This window comes from Triticum aestivum, chromosome 7A, assembly GCF_018294505.1.
Source record: "Triticum aestivum cultivar Chinese Spring chromosome 7A, IWGSC CS RefSeq v2.1, whole genome shotgun sequence".
Taxonomy (NCBI): domain Eukaryota; kingdom Viridiplantae; phylum Streptophyta; class Magnoliopsida; order Poales; family Poaceae; genus Triticum; species Triticum aestivum.
In genome coordinates, this window is record NC_057812.1 from 303,543,721 (window position 1) to 303,552,497 (window position 8,777).

The window sequence follows — 8,777 nt, forward strand, 5'->3', positions numbered from 1 at the left end:
GTGATTCATGTATGCCTGTCCCCATAGGTTAGTGCCGCTTTGGGTTCATGACTAGCCATGTCGGCCCGGGTTCTCTGTCATATCGATGCTAGCGACACTATCATATACGTGAGCCAAAAGGCGCAAACGGTCCCGGCCATGGTAAGGCGACACCCGTGGGAATACCGTGCGTGAGGCCGCAAAGTGATATGAGGTGTTACCGGCTAGATCAATGTGACTTGGAATCGGGGTCCTGACAAAAAATTTCACCGTCTAAATAAAATATTTAGAACAGGGTGAACATTTTTTTGGCCTAAAATGCAATTTTTTAAAAATGCATATTTTCCTATGCAAATAAAATAGCAGTAAAATCCAAATAAAAGCAAATATTTGATTTTAATATTTTTCCTCCAATATTTCATTTATTTTGGAGAAGTCATATTATCTCCTCTCATATATTTTAATATGAAATAATTTTGGAGAGAAAAATAATTAAAACAAATAATCCTTGTTTCAATATTTGATAAAATTTCAAATATGAAACAGGGAAATCCCCAACTCTCTCCGAGGGTCTTTGAGTTGCTTAGAATTTCGAGGATCGTGAAACGAAATGCAAACAAAATATGCTATGCATCAATGACCTATGTATAACATTCCAAATTGAAAATTTGGGATGTCACAATTGTCTTGAGTAAGATGAATTCCAATGAGCCTATGTTTGGTGATTGTATATTTGAGCTTACTAATCTTATGTGTGCCAAAGGAGACGTTGGAATTAGAATTCATAAATATGACTATTGTGATGACTATTTATCTAATGAATTACCCTCTCTAGGAATTGATCCATCACAAGACGATGTTGAACATGGATACTATGATGAGGATGATGATAGTGACCTTGATCTCGATGAGTCTATCAGACACTTTGGTCTTATGGCTAATCTTCGTGGCTACATGGCTGGAGGAAAGGAATGGGTCCTTAATAGTGAATGTACTGATCATATGACCGGAGACAAAGATATGTATCGTGAGCTTGCTGAAAACGACGGCCCTCGGAAGTATGTCACTTTTGGTGATAACTCAAAGGGTAAGGTGGTTGGCCTTGGTAAGTTGGCCATCTCACATGATAGCTCCATACAAAATGTTATGCTCGTTGAATCTCTTGGCCACAATTTACTTTCCGTATCTAGACTTGTTGACTTTGGTTTCAATGTCCTATTTACTGAAGTAGATTGCCAAGTGTTTCATAGAGATAATCATAAAATGGTCTTTACAAGTATACGTAGAGGTGATCTTTACATTGTTGACTTCACTAAAAGGCTCAACCTAGAACTTGCTTAATTGCTAAATCTTCGAAAGGTTGGTTGTGGAATAGAAGGTTAGGTCATGTGGGCATGCGAAATCTTGATAAGCTTATTAAAGGTAATCATATCCTTGGAGTAAAAGATGTTATATTTGACAAGGATAGATTGTGCAGTGCTTGTCAAGCAGGAAAACAGGTTGGAGGAAGTCATCCCGTGAAGAACATCATGACCACGAGAAGACCACTCGAGCTACTTCATATGGATCTTTTTGGTCCCAATGCCTACAAAAGTCTTGGTGGTCACTCATTTGGTCTAGTCATAGTCGATGATTTTTCAAGATTTACATGGTTGTTCTTTCTTGATGATAAATCGCAGGTCCAAAGATCTTCAAGAACTTCGCTAGGAAGGTCAAAAATCAATTTGAAGTGAAGGTCAAGAAGGTTCGTAGCGACAACGGAACGGAGTTCGAGAATGCAAATGTGGATACCTTTCTTGACGAAGAAGGTATTTCACACGAGTTCTCGGCTACGACGCCTCAACAAAATGGAGTTGTTGAGAGGAAGAACCGAACTCTTATCGAGATGGCAAGAACGATGCTTGATGAGTACAAGACTCCAAAACACTTTTGGGCGGAAGCGGTTGAGACGGCTTGTCATGCAACAAATCGCTTGTATCTTCACAAGCTACTCGGGAAGATGGCATATGAGCTCCTCACTAGTAACAAACCCCAAGTTGGATACCTTCGAGTATTCGGCTCAAAGTGTTACATTCTTGATAAGCATCATCATTCTAAATTTGCTCCTAAATCTCATGAGGGTTTCCTACTTGGTTATGGCTCAAACTCTCATACTTACCGTGTCTACAACAATTTCACCCGAAAGGTTGAAGAGACGGTAGATGTGAAGTTTGATGAATCTAATGGCTCACAAGTAGAGCAATTGCCAATTGATATAGGAGACAAAGACCCCTCAGAAGCAATCCAAGACTTGTCTATTGGCAAGATTCGTCCAATGGAGGTGAAGGAGAGTACCTCGTCTGTCCAAGTGGAAGCTTCTACCTCATGACAAGGTGAACCAAGAGTTGACATGGAAGAATCCACAAGTGGGACACATCAAGATGAAGAAAACGAGGAAATGCATCAAGATGAACCTCATCAACCTCCTTCTCCACCACGACGAGAGAACGACTACGTCAACAATGAAGAAGGTCAAGAAGAAGGACAAGATGATGAAGAAGATGTTCCACCCCGACCCAAGCAAAAGCTCTCACGAGTTCGAGTAAGAGTCTCAAGAGACCATCCAATCGAAAAAATCTTCATTGATATCCAAACTAGGAGAATCACTTTCTCTAAAACTCGTTTGGCTAATTTTTGTGAACATTATTCATTCATATCTAGCATTGAACCTATGAAGGTTGAAGAAGCATTGGAAGATCCGGATTGGATAAATGTTATGCATGAAGAGCTACACAACTTTGAGATAAATAAAATGTGGACATTGGTCGAGAAGCCCGACAACAACCACAACATCATTGGTACCAAATGGGTGTTTCGCAACAAGTAAGACGAAGATGGTCAAGTTGTCCGCAACAAAGCACGTCTCGTCGCCCAAGGCTACACTCAAGTTGAAGGTATGGACTAGGTGAGACATATGCCCCCGTTGCTAGACTTGAGTCCATCCGCATCTTACTTGCCTATGCTAATCACCATGATATCACCTTGTACCAAATGGATATTAGAAGTGCTTTTCTAAATGGTGAAATTGAGGAGGAAGTTTATGTTAAACAACCTCCTGGCTTTGTCAATCCTAAGAAACCTGGCCATGTTTACAAACTTCACAAAGCTCTTTATGGTCTTAAACAAGCTCCTAGAGTGTGTTATAAATGCTTGACCAAGTTCCTTATTGAGAAAGGCTTTGAGATTGGAAAAATAGATTCTACTGTTTTTACTAAAAGGGTTAATGGTGAATTATTTGTGTGCCAAATTTATGTTGATGATATCATATTTGGTTCGACTAACCCTCATTTTAGTGAAAGTTTGGAAAGCTAATGTCGAAGAAGTTCGAGATGTCTATGATGAGTGAACTCAAGTTCTTTCTTGGTTTGCAAATCAAGCAAACTAAGGAAGGCACCTTTGCTTCTCAAGCAAAGTACACCAAAGACTTATTCAAGAAGTTCAATATGCAAGAAAGCAAAGGTATGAAAACTCCCATGCCTACAAGTGGACATCTTGACTTGACCAAGGATGGCAAATCAGTTGACCAAAAGGTTTACCGATCTATGATTGGATCATTGTTATATCTATGTGCCTCCCGTCCCGACATTATGCTAAGTGTGTGCATGTGTGCACGATATCAAGCAGCCCCCAAAGAATGTGATCTTAAGGCTGTGAAAAGGATAGTGAGATACTTAATACATACACCAAATTTTTGCATTTGGTATCCTAAGAGGTCTTCTTTTGATCTTGTTGGCTACTCCGATTCGGACTACGCCGGAGACAATGTTGATAGAAAGTCCACTTCGGGTACTTGTCAATTTCTTGGTAGATCTCTTGTATTTTGGTCCTCCAAGAAACAAAACTTGGTATCCTTATCCACCACCGAAGCGGAATACATTGCCACTGGTTCATGTTGTGCTCAATTACTTTGGATGACCCAATCTCTTAAGGATTATGAGATCTATGTGAAACATGTTCCATTGCTTTGTGACAATGAGAGTGCTATTAAGATTGCTCACAATCCCGTGCAACTTTCTCGAACTAAGAATATTGAAGTTTGTCATCATTTCATTCGAGATCATGTTGCTAAACGGGACATTGATCTTAAGCATGTTCGTACCAATAAGCAACTGGCGGATATATTCACCAAACCGCTTGATCAGTGATACGTCTCCAACGTATCCACTTTTCCGAACACTTTTGCCCTTGTTTTGGACTCTAACTTGCATGATTTGAACGGAACTAACCCAGACTGATGCTATTTTCAGCAGAATTGCCATGGTGTTATTTTTGTGAAGAAATAAAAGTTCTTGGAATGACCTGAAAATCAACGGAGAATATTTTTGGAATATATAAAAAATATTGGCAAAAGAATCAAGGCCAGGGGCCCACACCATGTCCACGAGGGTGGGGGCGCGCCCCCTGCCTCGTGGGCCCCCTGGTGCTCCACTGACCTCAACTCCAACTCCATATATTCATGTTCGGGGAGAAAAAAATCAGAGAGAAGGATTCATCGCGTTTTACGATACGGAGCCGCTACCAAGCCCTAATCTCTCTCGGGAGGGCTGATCTGGAGTCCGTTCGGGGCTCCGGAGAGGGGAATCCGTCGCCATCGTCATCATCAAACTTCCTCCATCACCAATTTCATGATGCTCACCGCCGTGCGTGAGTAATTCCATAGTAGGCTTGCTAGACGTTGATGGGTTGGATGAGATTTATCATGTAAATGAGTTAGTTTTGTTAGGATTTGATCCCTAGTATCCATTATGTTCTGAGATTGATGTTGCTATGACTTTGCTGTGCTTAATGCTTGTCACTAGGGCCCGAGTGCCATGATTTTAGATCTGAACCTATTATGTTTTCATGAATATATGTGAGTTCTTGATCCTATCTTGCAAGTCTATAGTCACCTATTATGTGTTATGATCCGTTAACCCCGAAGTGACAATAATCAGGATACTTACCGGTGATGACCGTAGTTTGAGGAGTTCATGTATTCATTAAGTGTTAATGCTTTGGTCCGGTACTCTATTAAAAGGAGGCCTTAATATCCCTTAGTTTCCAATAGGACCCCGCTGCCACGGGCGGGTAGGATAAAAGATGTCATGCAAGTTCTTTTCCATAAGCATGTATGACTATATTCGGAATACATGCCTACATTACATTGATGAACTGGAGCTAGTTCTGTGTCACCCTATGTTATAACTGTTGCATGAGGAATCTCATCCGACATAATTATCCATCACTGATCCATTGCCTATGATCTTTTCACATATTGTTCTTCGCTTATTTACTTTTCTGTTGCTACTGTTACAATCACTATAAAACCAAAACTATTGCTTTTGCTACCGTTACCGCTATTATCATATTACTTTGCTACTAAATACTCTGCTGCAGATATTAAGTTTCCAGGTGTGGTTGAATTGACAACTCAACTGCTAATACTTGAGAATATTTTTTGGCTCCCCTTGTGTCGAATCAATAAATTTTTGTTGAATACTCTACCCTCAAAATCTGTTGTGATCCCCTATACTTGTGCGTTTTCAAGACTATTTTCTGGCGCCGTTGCCTGGGAGCATAGCTCTATTCTTTGAGTCACTTGGGATTTATATCTGCTGATCACTATGAAGAACTTGAGAGATAAAAGAACCAAGATTTTTCCCTCAACTATGAGGGGAGGTAAGGAACTGCCATCTAGCTCTGCACTTGATTCACCTTTTGTTTTGAGTAAACTTGTGACACCTACTCCTGCTATTCATTCTGATATGTCACATGTTATTTATGATGCCACTTCTGCTTTGCATGATACTTATGATGAAACTACTTCTATGCTTGATAATACTGTGCCACTAGGTGAATTTCTTGATGAACAACTTGCTAGGGCTAGAGAGAATGAAATTATTGAAACTGATAATATTGATGAAAGTGATGATGAAGATTCTCCCCCTTGATATGAATTGCCTGTTGTGCCTGAGGGTTCTGTTATGGATGAAGAAACTGCTAGAGACTTTTTAGCTTGCAATGATAGAGCTGATCTTAAGAAATTATTAGTTAAGCTTAAAGAAAAATCTTTGAATGCTAGAATGAAATATGACCCTACTTTTGCTACTTCACCTATCTTTATTTCCGATAAGGATTATGATTTCTCTATAGGTCCTGAGTTAATTACTTTGGTTGAATCTGATCCTTACTATAGCTATGAATCTGAAACTGTTGTGGCACATCTTACTAAATTAAATGATATAGCCACCCTGTTTACTCATGATGAGAAAACTTGCTATTACTTTATCCTTAAGTTGTTTCCGTTCTCATTAAAGGGTGATGCTAAAACATGGTTTAATTCTCTTGATCCTGGTTGTGTGCGTAGTCCCCAGGATATGATTTATTACTTCTCTGCTAAATATTTCCCCGCTCATAAGAAACAAGCTGCCTTAAGGGAAATATATAATTTTTTGCAAATTGAAGAAGAGAGTCTCCCACAAGCTTGGGGGAGGCTTCTCCAATTACTTAATGATTTTCCTAATCATCCTCTCAAGAAAATGAAATACTTGATTTCTTTTATAATGGACTAACTGGTGCTTCCATAGACCACCTGGATAGTTGTGTTGCTTGTGTTTTCAGGGAAAGAACTGTTGATCAAGCTGAATTGCTATTGAATATTATGCTGAGTAATGAAAATGATTGGACACTTCCTGAACCATCTCCTAAGCCAACTCCAAAGAAAAGGGGTATTCTATTTCTCAGTCCCGAAGATATGCAAGAGGCAAAGAAATCTATGAAATAAAAAGGTATTACAGCTGAAGATGTTAAGAATTTACCACATATTGAAGAAATACATGGTCTTGATAACCCGACACACGTAGTAAAGGTAAATTCTCTCTATAGATTTGATAAATGTGAAATCCCATCTACTAAGTTTGCTAGCCAATGCTTGGAGGAGTTTGATGACTTTATGGTTAAGCAAGAAGACTTCAATGCTTATGTTGGTAGACAATTGAAACATAATCCTTATATGATTGAACACTTGAGTGATTATATGTCTAGAGTTAAAGGTGAACTTAAACTTATTAGTAAACATGCTTCTATGGTTACCACTCAAGTAGAACAAGTACTTAAGGCTCAGAATGATTTGCTCAATGAATTAAATAATAAGAAAAATGATAATGCTGTTAGAGTCATGACTAGAGGGGGTAAAATGACTCAGGAACCTTTGTATCCTAAGGGCCACCCTAAGAGAATTGAGCAAGATTCTCAGAGAACTAATATTGATGCACCTAGTTCTTGTAAGAACAAGAAAAAGAAAAATTATAGGACTTTGCATGCTTCTAGTGAACCTGTTGTAGACACACCTGGGAATCCGAATGATATTTCTATTTCTGATGCTGAAACACAATATGGTAATGAACATGAATCTAGTGATAATGTTAACAATGATGTTCATGTGGATGCTCAACCTAGCAATGATAATGATGTAGAGATTGAACCTGTTGTTGATCTTGATAACCAACAATTAATGAATCAACGTTATGATAAGAGAGACTTTGTTGCTAGGAAGCACGGTAAAGAAAGAGAACCATGGGTTCAGAAACCCATGCCCTTTCCTCCTAAACCATCCAAGAAAAAGGATGATGAGGATTTTGAGCGATTTGCTGAAATGATTAGACCTATCTTTTTGCGTATGCGTTTGACTGATATGCTTAAAATGAACCCTTATGCTAAGTACATGAAGGATATTGTTACTAATAAAAGAAAGATACCAGAAACTGAAATTTCCACCATGCTTGCTAATTACACTTTTAAAGGTGGAATACCAAAGAAACTTGGAGATCCAGGAGTACCAACTATACCAATGCTCCATTAAAAGAAACTATGTTAAAACTGCTTTATGTGATCTTGGAGCCGGTGTTAGTGTTATGCCTCTCTCTTTATATCGTAGACTTGATTTGAATAAGTTGACACCTACTGAAATATATTTGCAAATGGTTGATAAATCAACTGCTATACCTATCGATATTTGTGAGGATGTGCCTATTGTGGTTGCAAACGTTACTATTTTAACGAACTTTGTTATTCTTGATATTCCCGAGGACGATAGTATGTCTATTATCCTTGGTAGACCCTTTCTGAATACTGGAGTGGTTGTTATTGATTGCAATAAAGGCAATGTCACTTTTCATGTTAATGGTAATGAGCATACAGTACACTTTCCGAGGAAACAATCTCAAGTCCATAGTATCAATTCTATTGGAAAATTTTCAACGATTATTATTGGAGGTTTTGAATTGCCTCTTCCTACTGTCAAGAAGAAATATGATATTCTTATTGTTGGGGATGTGCATATCCCCGTTGAGGTAACCTAGTGTTATTCAAAGTTTCTCCGGTTTCATGCGATTCGGAATGAGTTTGTTAACAAGACTTGATCAACCTTGTTAGTGGATTCCTTTTGATGAGCATGAGAAGGATGAAGTTAGAAAGCACAGCCTTCTGTACCCTTCTTTTACTTTCTGTTATTTACCTTAAATAAAGTAAAAATAGTATTTTCCGTCTGTTTTCTGAATTATCCTTGCAATAAAAAATACCCCGAAAATAAAAGTTCTCCAATTGCCCTGAAAATGAAATATGATATTTTCCAGAATATTTAAGAATTATTGGCACTGAGAACACATCAGGGGGACCCATCATGTGCCCACGAGGGTGGAGGGCACGCCCCCTGCCTCGTGGACCCCACGTGGGTCCCCTCCACTTTTTCTTGCACCCACACACTTCGTCTTCCTCCAGAA